We start from the raw sequence: 18,541 nt of genomic DNA, 5'->3' as shown, positions 1-18,541 counted from the left end.
TTCATATAGGGTCAAGGAGTGTAGCTGTAAAAAATCATCAAAATTAGAGTTGAAATAACCATTAAATCTTGATTTTTCGTTTATAACCGTCGAAATATTTTGTCCCGTTACTTGATCTCTGAATTTTTTTTTTTTTTCCGATTTTTGGCGTATATGATCTCGATGTGTAAACAAACAAGTTTGACGGTTGGATCGTTGAAACTAGTTTCGTAGAATGTATATGCCATCAAAACAATATATTCACTAACAATTAAGAGTTTATTTATACTTTCATTAAATATAACATAAGATTTTGTGGTATCCACTAGTGTAAATATTTTAAATTGACGATCGAATGCAGTCATTGTATTCATATAGGGTCAAGGAGTGTAGCTGTTAAAAATCATCAAAATCAGAGTTGAAATAACCATTAAATCTTGATTTTTCGTTTATAACCGTCGAAATATTTTGTCCCGTTACTTAATCTCTGATTTATTTATTTTTCCGATTTTTGGCGTATATAATCACGATGTGTAAACAAACAACTTTGACGGTTGGATCGTTGAAACTAGTTTCGTAGAATGCGTATGCCATCAAAACAATATATTCACTAACAATTAAGAGTTTATTTATACTTTCATTAAATATAACATAAGATTTTGTGGTATCCACTAGTGTAAATATTTTAAATTGACGATCGAATTGGTTCATTGTATTCATATAGGGTCAAGGAGTGTAGCTGTAAAAAATCATCAAAATTAGAGTTGAAATAACCATTAAATCTTGATTTTTCGTTTATAACCGTCGAAATATTTTGTCCCGTTACTTGATCTCTGATTATTTTTTTTTTTTCCGATTTTTGGCGTATATGATCTCGATGTGTAAACAAACAAGTTTGACGGTTGGATCGTTGAAACTAGTTTCGTAGAATGTATATGCCATCAAAACAATATATTCACTAACAATTAAGAGTTTATTTATACTTTCATTAAATATAACATAAGATTTTGTGGTATCCACTAGTGTAAATATTTTAAATTGACGATCGAATGCAATCATTGTATTCATATAGTGTCAAGGAGTGTAGCTGTAAAAAATCATCAAAATCAGAGTTGAAATAACCGTTAAATCTTGTTTTTAAAAAAACGTCATGTTTACTTCACAATAGACGACCTTTTTTAAAAACAAACCGTCATCTTTACATATAATAGACGACCTTTTTTAAAAAAAAACCGTCATCTTTACTTCATAATAGACGACCCTTTTTAAAAAAAAACCGTCATCTTTACTTCATAATAGACAACCCTTTTTTAAAAAAAAAACCGTCATCTTTACATATAATAGACGACCATTTTTATATGAAAAGGGTCGTCTTTAATTCATAATAGACGACCCTTTTCATATAAAAAGGGTCGTCTTTACTTCATAATAGACGACCATTTTCATATAAAAAGGGTTGTCTTTACTTCATAATAGACGACCATTTTCATATAAAAAGGGTCGTCTTTATATATAATAGACGACCCTTTTCATATAAAAAGGGTCGTCTTTATATATAATAGACGACCCTTTTTATAAAAAAACCGTCGTCTTTACTTCATAATAGACGACCCTGTTTTTTAAAACACCGTCGTCTTTACATATAATAGACGACCCTTTTCATATAAAAATGGTCGTCTTTACTTCATAATAGACGACCATTTTTATAAAAAAACCGTCGTTTTTACATATAAACCGTCATCTTTACATATAATAGACGACCCTTTTTATATGAAAAGGGTCGTCTTTAATTCATAATAGACGACCTTTTTCATATAAAAAGGGTCGTCTTTACTTCATAATAGACGACCTTTTTCATATAAAAAGGGTTGTCTTTATATATAATAGACGACCCTTTTTATAAAAAAACCGTCGTCTTTACTTCATAATAGACGACCCTCTTTTTTAAAAAATCGTTGTCTTTACATATAATAGACGACCCTTTTCATATAAAAAGGGTCGTCTTTACTTCATAATAGACGACCCTTTTTATAAAAAAAACCGTCGTCTTTGCATATAATAGACGACCCTTTTTATATTAAAAGGGTCGTCTTTACTTCTTAATAGACGACCATTTTCATATAAAAAGGGTCGTCTTTACTTCATAATAGACGACCCTTTTTATAAAAAAACCGTCGTTTTTACATATAAACCGTCATCTTTACATATAATAGACGACCCTTTTTATATGAAAAGGGTCGTCTTTAATTCATAATAGACGACCCTTTTCATATAAAAAGGGTCGTCTTTACTTCATAATAGACGACCTTTTTCATATAAAAAGGGTCGTCTTTATATATAATAGACGACCCTTTTCATAAAAAAACCGTCGTCTTTACTTCATAATAGACGACCCTCTTTTTTTAAAAATTGTCGTTTTTACATATAATAGACGACCCTTTTCATATAAAAAGGGTCGTCTTTACTTCATAATAGACGACCCTTTTTATAAAAAAACCGTCGTCTTTGCATATAATAGACGACCCTTTTTATATTAAAAGGGTCGTCTTTACTTCTTAATAGACGACCATTTTCATATAAAAAGGGTCGTCTTTACTTCATAATAGACGACCCTTTTTATAAAAAAACCGTCGTCTTTACTTAATAATAGACGACCTTTTTTATAAAAAAACCGTCATCTTTACATATAATAGACGACAGTTCTTTCAAAACAACCATGTCTTTACCAAAAAAAGGACACTTGATTTTTAAAAGACGACGCTTGTCATACCTGCTGTCGTTGTTTTTTGGTCAAATTTTAACTCTGAAGAAAAGCTTTTTAATAAGACGACGCTTTTTTATTTGTGTGCGTCGTTATAAAAAAATTCTCAACAGTATCTCCATTTCTTAGTTGTTTAAGTCACTTATCCATGACGGTTTTTTGTTCTACCGTCGTCTTTTTCTGGTCATCTTTTGCCCTTTTTGTAGTAGTGAAAATTAACATCAACGTCCACAAACACAAATCTTATCAAAATATAATTCATTGATTCTAATCAATTGCAAACAGATTACTATCTCACCACAAAAGAAACGCCATAAACACAAACTGAATAAACCAAAGGAACAAACTTAGCTGACTTCTATAATTATTATAAGATTGTCATGCTACTAAAGTGACTAAATAGGGAACCGTGTATTAACTATAGGTATCTCCAATTTTCCAACCCAAGCAATATAGGATAGAGACTAAGTGGGAAAGCTAATTACAAAGAGTGGATACACAAGCTAATTACTACTGTTTTTTTGACGAAATCTGCATCCACACTATACATTGTGAGAATGTGAAGGTAAAGAGTCCCACATTGGAAAGTTGAGAAACATAGCAAGGGCTTATAAGGGGTTGGGCTACTCCCTCCATTGCCAATTGGTTTTGGGGTGAAACCTCAACTTCCTTCATGGTATCAGAGCGGGTTAGCCCACGTGTGAAAGCCCAACGGCCACACGTGCTTCACGTCACCCAATATGTGTTGTCCACGTGTTAGGCTTGAAAATTCCCCACACGTGCGGGGCCGTGTGAGAATGTGAGGTAAAGAGTCCCACATTGGAAAGTTGAGAAACCTAGCAATGGCTTATAAGGAGTTGGGCTACTCCCTCCATTGCCAATTGGTTTTGTGGTGGAACCTCAACTTCCTTCATACATCAACAAAACACCTATACGTAAAATTAAAAAAAAAAGCCAACAAGGTTTAAAAAAAAATATTATTTATAAATAAAAGATTTGTAGCTTAAGTGATTAAGCGTGTTTATCCTTACACTTGATGTAGTTTTATTCCCCTTACCGTAATATTGCTAGTATGAGAAAACAAATACGAGACTTTTAAAAGTGCAAAATATTTTCATATTCTCGTATGCAAATTATTGGTTGGAAATAGAGAGAAACAAAAAGTCACAAATCAAATCGAAATTTGCTCGGAGATGGAGAAGGAACCCCCTCCAGGTACTCATGCCTTTAATTTTGTTGTTTTCTGTTTGCTTATTGGGAAAATAAGATTTTTTTTGAGTGTTTCTCAAGCCCCCTTTTGTTGTTTTGGTAGATACGAATTGATGAACATGGTGAAGAAGCACTCAAGCTTATATTAGGGAAAACAGTAGTTGATGCAGTGCGATGATCTCTTTTTGTTCTGTTTTAGAAGTTGAAGCCGTTGGATTAAAATTTGGTTTACTTACTGCTAAACGTTTTAGTTTTTCTAATATAATTGTTGAAGGTGATTCACATTTTGTTAAGCTCTCCTCAAGATCCACCTTGGCGCGTTCAGACTTGACTTTATTCGGTTGAACCAAGGTGGAAAAAATAAGCAAACAAAAGCCTAAAATGTAAGTGGAAACCATATTGGGTCAAAAGGGTCATATGGACCCTAATACTGTCACCTATACATATAAGGCTTCGTTCTCCTCTCTTATACACACATTACAAGCACAAAAACCCTACCCTACATACATAGGCTTGCATAAGGAGTGTTGAGTAAGACTTTTGCACACATTAAAACCCTACCCTACATAGGCTTGCATAAGGAGTGTAGAGTAAGACTTTGCTCTTTGCCTAGATGCATCAACGGCTTCTTAAAATAGGAAAACGGGGTTGTAATAGCACCACTCTAAATTTATTTGGGCGAGAAGTTTTAAGCTATAATCATTCACCAATTATTAATCAAACTAAGCCAATTGACAGTGATACCCTAAACCCTAATATGTGAGAGAAGGGTGCTAATATATGATGGTGACCTTCCTAGATAATTTGGGTATAAGCCCCCATTCCTGCAATATTGCATGGTTTATGCACCGACGCTCAAGGAACCGTGAAAAGATTATCCTCTCCAAGTGTTTTTTTATAAAATATATATAACTATTTTTCATGCCTCCTTTTCAAGGCCGATTTTGATAATTTGCATATCGTTATATTAATAATCTTCAGAGTTGGAATTGCTAGTAATTGCCGGTCAGTCATATGGCGGTGAATTCGTTCCCGGGCCTTGTAATGTCTCTTTTTCTTAAGAATGAAATAAAGGACTTTTTTTGTTGTAACACTATTTCATTCCAAGGCATTTTAAATATTTAAATATTTATAGACCGCCCCTTGTCTCTTATGTTATCCATTGATGAATTAGTACATAACGTACACGAGAACTAATGATGCCAAAGATGCTTTAGTCAGAGCAATCTTAATCCGTCAAACTTAGGTTGTTTGTGCACCTGGATAATTATATCATATTTTTTTAGCTTATGATATATGTAATACACACCTTATTTTTCCAATTAGTTTTTTAAGTCGAATCATTGGTCACTGAATTTGTTTGTTGGATTTTCTAATTAATTCAATCATGGTATAAAAATATAGTTTATTTACGTGTTATGCCTTACAGCCACACATGCTTTCATGTTATGATATGTGCTAGAAGACATTATGATAAAGTTGTTTACCATGAAAAAGCCAAAGCCTTAGAATAGATTTTGAGAACGTGAACTGCAACTAGAATAGTTCTTCAATATTTTAGCAAAAGATGTAAACGTTAATCCTTTAAAATAAAATCTATCCATCGTTTGAAGAAAAAAAAAGTATATGTCAAACTACTAGTATGTTTTAATCAAGGCGCAATTCACCGGCCACGTATTGACTAATCAACCAGTCGTCTATAACTTTATTTATTTAGCTTTATCAACCAGTCTTCTACGACATTAAGAAATGGACATGTGCAAATTTTAAAGTTGTGTCTGATTATTTAATCAGATCATACTTATTTATTATATGATTAAGAAAAATTAACTTGTGTAGGTTCCAAAAGAGCAAGAGAAGGATTGAACAAGGGGAACATATGTATATCAAAGACAAGCCCACAGTGGATTAAAGTAAGCTAATAGTGGCCTTGATAAGAAGACAAGGTGCTTGTGCCTAATAAATCACGGCCATGAGCTGGCCGAAGGAGCCCCTTTTCTCGGCCCTGACACTTACTCGTAAAACTGAAACGCAGCGTTTCAACAGGGTGCTTTGCCTTCCTGAAAACAAAAGAAAAATGCTAAGGCATGATCATCTCGGCCTCGAGTGCAGGCCGAGGCCGAGGCCGAGCAAAATCACGGCCAAAGGCATTAAAGGCGAATCATCACGTGACAACGGGGTCCCAGGCTTCATTTAATGAAGTAATGCCTCTGTTTATTGCAACAAACCCGCTGACCACGAATAAGCATTTAATACATGAGGGAATGTGGGAAGTGACTGAAGTCAGGTTTTGGCGACAGAAGACAGAGTGATTAGACGTAGACATTCTCACAAGAATCCTTGCAGCTTGAGAGAATTGGTCACCAGCTATCAAGGCCATAAATGCGTCTCCACGGCCAGAGCTCAGAACCCACGATCAAGAGCGGCGGCCGAGATTCACCGGGATTTATGGGGTCACAACACCATGCTTCACGATCCCAAATGTTGATTGGACTACCCACTTGCTCTAATCAGGCTCCACCATGCAGATTTTAAGCCTCGATTACTCCTCCAAGAACTCTTCCTATAAATACAAGCCTCGATTATTTTTTCATGTAATGCACTTTCAATATCTTTACTTGCTTTCCTAGGAGTAGTGTTAGAACTATAAGGAAAATTCATTCATCAATATATCATACGACCCTTGATTTTCAAGGCGCCGGAGCACCATCCCTGTTGTTCGTTCACTCACCTCATATATCATACGACCGTCGCTCCCTGAGCAACGCACCGAAGCACCGCCCAAAACCCACCACCAACACCATCACTCAACGGCCTTGTAGTTCAGGCCGTGAACCTAACAGCCGAGACTAGTTCCTCTCTCGGCTACAATCGTTTGATTAGAAGACGAGTTCAAACAAGCGCACCACTTATCCATCATACACTCATCAACATCTCGACGCACGGTAGACCGTGCTGGCACGCCCGCGCACAACCGCACCGCACCCAAAAGCAGGAAACCGCGTGTCAACGCATATCCCCTCGGCCCAGAACTCTAGGCCGTGAGATTTGCGCGGCAGACACAAGGGCTGCAAAATTTGCCACTGACATAAGGGCTACGGCAGAGCCGATTCTGGCGAGCCAATTCGGAGAAGAAGCGATGGATGATTTGTTTCGTGGGGTTGAAGCATATGTTCTTGATCACATGGAAAGGGAGAACTGCCAGTTCATTAACTTGGTTATCTCGTTGACAAAGAAGCGTTGAGATGAATATGCAAGAAATGGGGCAACAAGATGTGTGTTCCATTTGCTTTGTTTATCTTTGTACCTTTCAGGTCTTGGACTACAGTTTATTGTGAAGAATAAATTTGTTTACATTTGGTCAGATAGAACTTGAGGTTCCACCCCAAAACCAATTGGCAATAGAGGGAGTAGCCAAACTCCTTATAAGCCATTGCTAGATTTCTTAACTTTCCAATGTGGAACATTTTTCACCTTCACATTATCACATTGTGTCAATCATACTTTGATTTAAAATGCGTTAAAGGAAAATGTAAGTGAAAGTTCTTCAGAAAATTTTCACTTTAGTTTCAGTATTCGATTCGTAGAAAACCCAAAACCCTAACTAGCTATCCAAACTCAAATTTAAGACCCTTGAAAAAGAAGTTCATGTTCGAAATTGTTAATTAAATATTTTTTGTTGATTAGAATCACACCCATTAGAGTAATTTAAATGCAGCATAAGAAGTTGATTTCAACTAAGTTTTTATGGTCAGAAGAAGAGCCACTTTTGACCAACAAAAAAAAATGAAAAAAAAAGAAAAAAAAATAGAAAAGCAGAGCCACAGCCATGGTTTTGCAGCAAACTTTCATTATGTCCCATGAAACTGTAGATTAAATCACAATGCAAGTCGAAGGTGTGCTAATTAACTTATTGAATTCCCGGAATATAATTTGGGCACACTGACCAAACTTCAACCCCTATATGCACTGCCATTTCTGAACCCCCCAAAAAAAGGCAACTGTCATTTAGCTATTTGAGATTACAGGTCAAAATCAAGGTTCGGTTGTTTTTCTACTTCGAATCCTCAGCCTCAAGCTTTTTCATGGCCACGTGAACCAAAGTTTGTCTGAAAATGCGATAAGGAAGCAAAGGAAAAACAAGCAGACATGGGATGTCTAGATTGACAAGTGCCAAGTCTCACTCCTATGTGTTCGAGCTAAACAAGCAGACATGGGTTGCCTAGACTTTTCTACCAAACACTGTCAGAAACATTTTTGGCCCTTAAAGAAGCACTCTGAAACGGGTTAATATGGCGCTCATCACTTGTTTGAATTCACTCTACAATACATGTTTAATAAGCAATATATTAATTAATGCCTAGAGCAGCTGAATAATAACGTAGCAATCAGATTTGATATTTGTTTTCTCAATTTAGGCATTGTTTTTTCCATTTAGAAATTGAGACACTACATCCACCCACCAGAAACTCCCATTAGGATTTACAACTTAATTAATATATACAGCAGTACTATAAGTCTTCTCAGGTCCAAATTTCAATGTCATCCACCCAAAAGAAATGAAGAATATATTTTTACACCCTCATCATATTATCAAAAGGAAAATGCTAGGGAGACCAACTTGGGAGACCAACTTGGGATACCAACTCTCTAATAGAGCGTGGGACCCATTGCATTGGTGGGCTCCACCTCTATTAGAGAGTTGGTATCCCAAGTTGGTCTCCCAAGTTGGTATCTGTTGTGTAGATACAGCTGCACCAAAATGGATTCAGTTGCATCCTCAACTTGTGATACTCGCAAGTGCACGAGCCGTTTGGTAGTATAGCATATGTAAGTGCGAGGTCGATCCCACGAGGATTGGTGATTGAATGATCCAATTCATTTTTCCTATACAAAACAGAAATGAAAAAGAAAGGAAATAAATAAAACAAGGAAGAAAGAAATAACTAACTCAAGCAGATAAGTTCCCAAGTTCAATTAGATTAATGGATTGATTCTAGCTAAAGTATGATTAAGCCATGGTGTGTGGTCATAACCTTGTGTTCCTAATTCCCTAATTTGATCATTTGTTGTCTAACCTAAAATTAAGCATTAGGAACCCATTAAGCATAGAAGAACATTTTAAACAACCAAGTATGTATCTAATCCCTGTTGTCGAATGTCCATACATACTCTTCCTATTCATAGTTCAATTCGAATTAAAGCATGGTGTCTACTCTTAATTCAAACCAAGATAACTAACATGCAAGCCTAAATGGTGATCAATCATTCAAACTAGCATATTAACTTATAAGCATAATGAATAAGAACAAAAACCATAATTGAAACTTGGAAACTAATCAAACTTGAAACTAAAGAAAAGAATTTACATAACAATGAAAATTAAGTAGAACTTGGAAAAACTTAAGGAGAATTTAAGCACAAAGATCTCATTATAACAATTGAAAACTAGAAAGAGAAACTAAGAGAATTTGAGGGAGAGAAGGGAAGGGAGCTCTAGAGAAGTGTTTGAGAGCTCCCCCCCTTCGGGTGTGTTTACAAGCTTGGGAAACCTCACTATATATAGGCCTAAGGAAGCTGAAAATCTGAATTAAGTATGGCTAATGCATACAACACTTGTTTTATAAAATCTGAAATGGTTGATGCACTTTACTAATGCATACAACACTTCCATTATAAAATCTGAAATGGTTGATGCACTTCACTAATAAATCCCACCAGCAGCCCTAGCTCATCTTCATGTCACCATGACCAAGCTTCCAACCAGAAATAATAGCTCATCCTGAGGTCAGCATGACCAGCAACTTCAAGGGCTTACGAATTGGGCTTCCCTTAAGCAAATTAAGACTTTAAGCACTCAAACTTGAAGTTAAGAATGTCTTCTTTCCAGCCATATATCATTTGGGCCAATCCAAGGTCGGAGGAGGAAGTTAAGGCCAAAACAAATTGCTAACTCATTTTGCGCGCTGATAAAATCCATCCTGAGCATGGCTCTGTGTTTGCTAGGTAACAGACTCCATATTTATCCAATGGGGCTGAATTTTGGATATGTTATAGTACATACCCATTGGAACAACCTTCATGAAGAATGTGGCCTCATCCGAGCTATGTAGGTTGCTGAAACAAAGCTTGCAATATGACCTACGAAACTGAGCTGGCAGGGGACTGTAGCCAAAATTGAGTTTGTCTTTAAGCTCTTCATCCATTCATCCAAATTAGGCCCTAACATGCATGGATTGCATCATTTACTATCCAAAGCCCTCATTATTACCTAAAGCTCAATGAACTGAAAGATAAACACAAAAAGGATTAAAAGCACAAGTTTAACTCAAAAACATAACCAAATCATAAGCTAGAAGGGTACAAAATGATATGTAAATATGCACCGATCAAATACCCCCAAACCTAGATTTTGCTAGTCCTCGAGCAAAACAAAAGGAAAACAAAGATAAAAACAAACAAGAAGTTAACTAGACCACTTTCGTAGGTAACTCGATTGCATTGAGCATATGCAACAAGCCTTTAAACCTCCAGGCATCCCTAGTAGGAGGAGTTGTGTTTCCTGAGGGTTTAACAGATACGATACCCACAAACGTTTTACTGACTCTGTAAAACAAGGTAATTAGAAAACTTAAAAGATTGTTAGTCCTTAAGCAAAATAAAAAACAAAAACAAAAAAATAATTACATTAACAAAAACAAAACAAAACAAAACAAAACAAAATTACAAAAATAAAAAGAACTCAAAACAATCTTTCCGAACATTTTCTGAAGAGAAATGACTCATGCACATGACTCAAAAGTTTTAACAATAAAAGCTCAATTTTAAACATTATTCACAAAGCGGCAAAGTTCAAAACATAATATGCTCAAAGTGTGGTAGTGTGATAGCCAAATGCAACAAATTCCCCAATCTTAGTTTTCACACAATTTCAAAAATCATACAAAGCACAAGTTCAACTTCAAATCTCACCAAAGTTGTCCTCTCACAAATGAATCACTCGGAAGAGGGCTATAATGCAACACTCAGTTATAAACATGAGATTAGAGTTAAACCATAAAGACTTAACTCGAAATAGAAAGATGAAGAACTTGCATTAATATGATCTCAAGAAGGATGCCAAACACTTAAAAGTAGAAAAATGAATGCAATTCAACCACATGACATTTAAGATCAATTTAGGTCTTTAACATAGGTTGTAATGGGGCCAAGGGTGTAAGGTGAGTAAGAAATGAAAGGTATGGATAAAACAAAGTCCAAGGAACTCAAAATATAAGAGCATAAAACAATTGTTTATAAGACTTCGAATCATCACGATTAGATTTTTTCTTTTACACGATCAAAACTCCTTATACCTTCATTTACAATTATTCATACTCCTTTCCAAACACCAAATTATTTTGAAGGTCCAAAAATGAAATTTCATTCAACCACCACTTAATCACAATTTTTTTCTTTTCTTTCACCAATTGTGTGAATTTTTATTTTTTTTCTTCGAAATTCCCAAACTTAGTATGAAAAACACATCCCAATTAAAGCTCATGAGTTCCTTAGAAAGGTAAATATTTGTTTTTCAAGCTAAGGCGAGGAAATATAATTGGTAAATGAAAGAAAAAGGTTTACATGTAGGCTCAAAATGGTTAACAATGGAAAATCATGCTTAAGCATGCATAAGGTTAGCTTGAAAGGCACAAACGATCCAAAGAGGGCCTTAATATCATTTCTTAAATGTCATGAAATCGAATTGCAAAAGAATGAATGACTTTTAAGTGTTCAACCAAATCAATGAATAATGAGATCAAACAACAACTTAGATGACAAGAAATTAAGAGTATGTGTATAACACTCATGAAATGAAGTACAAGGCTCAAAAGCTCACATTATATGATTATATAAGTCTAATTTATGATTCATACAATTCTTTAGATCATGCAAATCCTTTAATTGGAAAATTATAAAACAAATGGCAAGTGCAAAGAAGGTTTCGAACATGTCATGCTAGAACGATGCCAAATTAATTAATTATATATATATATATATATATATATATATATATTTACAATAAAAATTTACAAGGAAAAAAAAATAATAATAATAAATAAATAAAATTCAATTTTCATTTAAGTCATGCAAACATTTATCACAATCTCATCAAATGTGTTCGGAAAGTGAATAAAATCAAAATCAAAATAAAATAAAAATAAAAATAAAAATAAAAGCAAGACTTAAACAAAATAAAGTAAAAATAAAAACAAGCAAATAAAAAAAAATTAAATTAAATTAAGGAAAAACCAATTTTACATGCTAAACTCCAATACCCCCAAACCTAGAAATGAACATTGTCCTCAATGTTTAAAAATTAGGAACAAGCAATGTCATAACAAGAAATGAAAGGTACTAAAGTAAATATAAACCACAAATAAAAAAAATAAAAAAAACACAAATAAAATAAAATAATTACAAAAATAAAAATTACAAAACAAACAAATAAATAAACAAAAAAGAAAAAAAAATGAAACAGTAAAACACTCGAAACAGAAAGCCCTAAACAGACAAAACAGTAAGCCTTAAACAAACAGTCTTACGCAAACCAAAACCCAAACAATTGAAAGCCCAACCCAAAAGAAAGTTAGCCCACCTTGAAACCTAACAACGGTGAAAACCTAACCCACAATTTGTTTTCATTTCCGGCTTTTTATTATTATTTAGTTTTGTAAAAACAAACTATCGAACCGTGATTAGCAACACAAAGAGCGGGATTTTAACATGTGTCATGATGTCTCGGTTCAGTGTAAGGGACCAACAGACAGGGCGAGACACGTGTCGACGCATAGAGGCGCTGCAGACTCCACAAGCAAAAATTACGAGCTCATGGAAAGGCGCGAAGACTTTACTGAACGCGTTCGTTCAGAAAAGACACGTCGTGATAAATGAGTTGGGTATGGTTGGAAGGCGAGAAGGTTGTGGGACTCAAGGAATGCTGGAGATTCAGAAAATGCTCAGATGCTGCAATGGCTAGGGTTTGTCAAAGACTAAGTCTATAAGAAAGGGTGAAAAAAAACGCAAACTCAGAAACACACAAAAGAGAAAAGAAAGAAAAGAAAGTGAGAAATCAAATGGCCTCTAACTACCCATTTTCGTTGGATCTCAACCTAGCTCCACCGACTCAGACACGAGGCCAAGCAGCGGCACCAGTATGGATGCCCTACTTTGCTTCCGCACGGGGGCCTGTGACAGTAAATGACTCAATACTCCTAGACAACGATGTTGCTATTGGAGTTGGCAGAAATTTAGTGACTCCCAAAGATATACGTGTGTTCGGGACAAGGGATGACAACCGGGTCACGAGTGATGCCCTGGCACTGAGCGTGCAGAGTACAGCATGTGTCGCAAGTTTGGGTCATCGCCTACTTGCGAAGTCCCATGAGGTGGACGTGCTCAAAGCTCAGTTGGCGACGGAGCGAAGTATGGTTGAAGATTGTCAGAGTGCTATAAAAAGCTTGAAAAGGGAGAGGTCAGTGGAGGTGAATCGACACCAGCTAGAAGTATTGCGGGACGAGAATAGAAACCTATCAAAGATGGTAGAGTTGTACTCTCGCGACATGCGAAAACAGCTGGAAGACCTAGACCGACCGGGTAAACGCAAACAAGCAGATCGCGAGAGTAGTTACGCTCAAGCTAAGATTGCGATCTTTGGGAGCTCAAGTGATGAGCCCCAAGAAGCTGTGCGTGAAGCCCCGGAAGAGGACAGCCAGAGGGCCAAACTCAAAGCTCCAATGGTCGAGACACCAAGCACTGAGAAGAAATGATTTCCTACTGCATTATTGTTGTTTTTATTTTATTTTGTTGTTTTTGTGATTTTTTTTATTTTGTTTCGGAAGTAAAGTTGCAGAAGGAAAAAGAAAACGGAAAAGAAAGCACACTTTCGAAACTTAAATCAAACAAAGACGACAAACGGAAAAGAAAGCACAGTTCCCTAACTAAAATAAAATAAAGATGACAGCCGAAAGGAAAAAGCAAAAACACAAAGCTCTAGAAAATGAAAGTAACGGGCAAAAACATAAAACACCAGAAAACACGGAAAAAAGAAAAGTAAAGTGAAAGTAAAGGTGCTCCCCCTTGAAGCGATTAGGTCGAGCATGCCCGGGAAATCCGAAATGGTGTTGGCTCTCTCTCATCAGCGTATGTCTATTTAAACCACACCTCTGCAAGCGAATGATACCCAGCATTTCTTTCTGCAAACTCAAGGAAAAACATCAAAAAATTCAGAAGCAAAACAAAAGGCATCCTCATGCACTCACCTTGATGATCTCAACCTTGAGCTCTCACTTGCACCACCGAATGCCCAGACAAGGGCTCCTCCAAACACTGTCTTTCCAAACTCCACATATCATCACGGCACGGCCTCAAACTTTGCTGAGGCAATACCGAACTTTTCTGAGGCACTGTCGAACAGAGCAGTGCTGCTAGGAGGCATGATTAGCAGCAAGCTCACTCCGACAGATCATCTGCATGTGGCACAGAGGTCTGATAAGGCAGCGGTAGAGGAATCCCACAATTTAACTGTGCTCCACGCGGTCTCCGCTACCAATTTGGGCATGCGATTACTGGCGAGGACAAGGGAGTGTGCCGCGATGAGCGAGGAAATAGCTTCCTTGAAGGCTATGGTGGCGGACTTGCAGAAGCGGCTCTACTGTGCCAATCAGCACGTGGAAGCACTGCAGAGGAAAAATGAGGACCATGTCGAGCTGCTGCAGATTCTGCAAGTAAGAGAAAATAGAGGCAAGCCATGATGATGATGAAGATGAAGAAGAAGAAGAAGAAGAAGAAGTTTTTGTTTTTTTTTTTGTTTTTTGTTTTTTTTGTTTTTTGTTTTTTTTTGTTTTTGTTTTTGTTTTTAATGCAGCGTTTGAAATAAAAATGTGTTTTAACACTCAGAAATAAACTAACTAACCATACCACGTAAATAAATAAATAAACTAACTTAACAAAACAAAAACAAAGACTATACAGAAAAGAAAACAAAGAAAATAAATAAATAAATAAAACTTAATTTAAAAACACACGAATATACAAGCAACTCACGGATGACCAGTTAAGGGCCTCAGAAAACACAGCCAGGGGATCCGGGAAGGTTGGAGGGGTCACAATGGTCCCGCTTAAAACCCAAACTTCTTAGACACTGAAGGTGTCGCCTAAAGAACTCCTAGACACTGTATTAACGGAAGTGCTCACTGGGGTTACCATAAGTCAGGTCATATGAAAAATCTTTTTTTTTTTTTTTTTAAAAAAAAAAAAAATTTTAAGATAAGAAATAAAAACAAATTAAGATAAAATGAAACAACAAACCATAAACGAAAATGAACTAAGTACTCTAAACAAATTCAAACAAACAACATAAATTGTTGTACTAAAAGAAACAAACCAAGAAACCAAAGAAAAAAAAAAAACAAACAACACTTTCTATCACCCGTTTATCACCATTTGGACAGATTCGTTTCTATGTTTTTCAGCTTCGACCTCTGTTCAGTTTTTAGGTTATAACTTTCCAACCGTAAGTCCAAATTTTACGTTCTTTATATGGTTGGATTCAGCATAGAAAAACAAAGAACTGAACGCAGACCAAAAGGCAAAAACAACTACGAAAATAAACAGAATTCAAAGAAGAGAAAGGATTGAAATGCTCCCCCTTGAAGCGATTAGGTCGAGCATGGATGCACTTGGAGGTCGCAACTTCTCCCACTACTCCACACTTCCTATCTTTGAAGTTGCCATCTCTCTCCATTTTTATTGAGCTATTTACATTGCTAAAACAAACACATACAAAAACTTGAAACGGAATTAAAGGATTACGAAATATTAAAAAAAAACTAAAAATGAAAGGGAAAAATCAACACAAGTCCAATTCCATGCTTCAAAGCAACAAGCACCAATGGGTTGTGTAAGCTGGGACTTAAACCCAGTTCTCTTGCTTGTTGGGCAATTGTCCTTTTCTGTTGGACTACAAACACAACTTGTCCATTAACGTCATTAACTTTAAAACAATAAATTGTCCAGTTAAGAAAAAAAAATAAAGTAGGAAAGCCAAATAGAATCAAACAATGTTACCGATCCCCGGCAACGGCGCCAAAAACTTGTTGCGTCAATACAGCTGCACCAAAATGGATTAAGCTGCATCCTCAACTTGTGATACTCGCAAGTGCACGAGCCGTTTGGTAGTATAGCATATGTAAGTGCGAGGTCGATCCCACGAGGATTGGTGATTGAATGATCCAATTCATTTTTCCTACACAAAACAGAAATGAAAAAGAAAGGAAATAAATAAAACAAGGAAGAAAGAAATAACTAACTCAAGCAGATAAGTTCCCAAGTTCAATTAGATTAATGGATTGATTCTAGCTAAAGTATGATTAAGCCATGGTGTGTGGTCATAACCTTGTGTTCCTAATTCCCTAATTTGATCATTTGTTGTCTAACCTAAAATTAAGCATTAGGAACCCATTAAGCATAGAAGAACATTTTAAACAACCAAGTATGTATCTAATCCCTGTTGTCGAATGTCCATACATACTCTTCCTATTCATAGTTCAATTCGAATTAAAGCATGATGTCTACTCTTAATTCAAACCAAGATAGCTAACATGCAAGCCTAAATGGTGATCAATCATTCAAACTAGCATATTAACTTATAAGCATAATGAATAAGAACAAAAACCATAATTGAAACTTGGAAACTAATCAAACTTGAAACTAAAGAAAAGAATTTACATAACAATGAAAATTAAGTAGAACTTGGAAAAACTTAAGGAGAATTTAAGCACAAAGATCTCATTATAACAATTGAAAACTAGAAAGAGAAACTAAGAGAATTTGAGGGAGAGAAGGGAAGGGAGCTCTAGAGAAGTGTTTGAGAGCTCCCCCCCTTGGGGTGTGTTTACAAGCTTGGGAAACCTCACTATATATAGGCCTAAGGAAGCTGAAAATCTGAATTAAGTATGGCTAATGCATACAACACTTGTTTTATAAAATCTGAAATGGTTGATGCACTTTACTAATGCATACAACACTTCCATTATAAAATCTGAAATGGTTGATGCACTTCACTAATAAATCCCACCAGCAGCCCTAGCTCATCTTCATGTCACCATGACCAAGCTTCCAACCAGAAATAATAGCTCATCCTGAGGTCAGCATGACCAGCAACTTCAAGGGCTTACGAATTGGGCTTCCCTTAAGCAAATTAAGACTTTAAGCACTCAAACTTGAAGTTAAGAATGTCTTCTTTCCATCCATATATCATTTGGGCCAATCCAAGGTCGGAGGAGGAAGTTAAGGCCAAAACAAATTGCTAACTCATTTTGCGCGCTGATAAAATCCATCCTGAGCATGGCTCTGTGTTTGCTAGGTAACAGACTCCATATTTATCCAATGGGGCTGAATTTTGGATATGTTATATTACATACCCATTGGAACAACTTTCATGAAGAATGTGGCCTCATCCGAGCTATGTAGATTGCTGAAACAAAGCTTGCAATATGACCTACGAAACTGAGCTGGCAGGGGACTGTAGCCAAAATTGAGTTTGTCTTTAAGCTCTTCATCCATTCATCCAAATTAGGCCCTAACATGCATGGATTGCATCATTTACTATCCAAAGCCCTCATTATTACCTAAAGCTCAATGAACTGAAAGATAAACACAAAAAGGATTAAAAGCACAAGTTTAACTCAAAAACATAACCAAACCATAAGCTAGAAGGGTACAAAATGATATGTAAATATGCACCGATCAGTATCCCTAGCATGACCCTTATCAAAATGGCACACTTGACAGTGATATGCATAGTTACCGTTAAGCTGTCATTGTATCAAAGAATGACAGATCTGCTGCAAGCGTTCTTGTTAAGGAAGCCTTTAGCTAGCATGGAACAAAAACTGTCATTCCAATTTCTAAATATTGAGAGGGGAAAGAAGAAAAAGAAAAACTGTCCCAATCAATTATTCCCATTCCACAAAACAGCAAAGTTTCATTCAATTATATCACCTTCAAAATCAGAAAACCAAATGGACATGTGTAAATTTTTTTCTTTTTCAATTTTAATGGGTGACAGCTGTCGAGAGATCGTTGGACGGGGATACTTAGTTGGATTGCTTACCCTGGCATCCCCATGCCAAGGAAGTTTTTCTTCTTCTCAACACTTGACACGTTTCCATATGCATAACCATAGTTCCATAAATACAAAGTAAAATGTTAACCATGGTTATGCCTTTGAATAGGTGTAAAGTATTAAGAATGGTGATGAGGATACACCTCGGATAAAAAGCTTATATTTTATTTTCCACTTTGCACCATTTATTCAATATTGTTGGTACACACGAAGAAACTGCTTAAATCTCACATGTGTAAAACAAAAAGTGGTGGTTAAATTTATGTCAGTAGAAAAGTTTTGTTAAGTTTTTCCTTGATTTGGTTGCTTAAGGTTAAGTCCAATGCTACTTGTTTGATGATTCGTACCTCCCTTTATTACTTGTTATTTAATTATCACTTCTAAATTGATTATGACTTTGTTAGCTGATGGGTTTTATTAGTTAT

This window comes from Prunus avium, chromosome 8 (assembly GCF_965620075.1).
Source record: "Prunus avium chromosome 8, drPruAviu1.hap1.1, whole genome shotgun sequence".
Classification (NCBI taxonomy): domain Eukaryota; kingdom Viridiplantae; phylum Streptophyta; class Magnoliopsida; order Rosales; family Rosaceae; genus Prunus; species Prunus avium.
The sequence above is the reverse complement of the archived record's forward strand: the minus strand, read 5'-3'. Positions refer to the sequence as shown.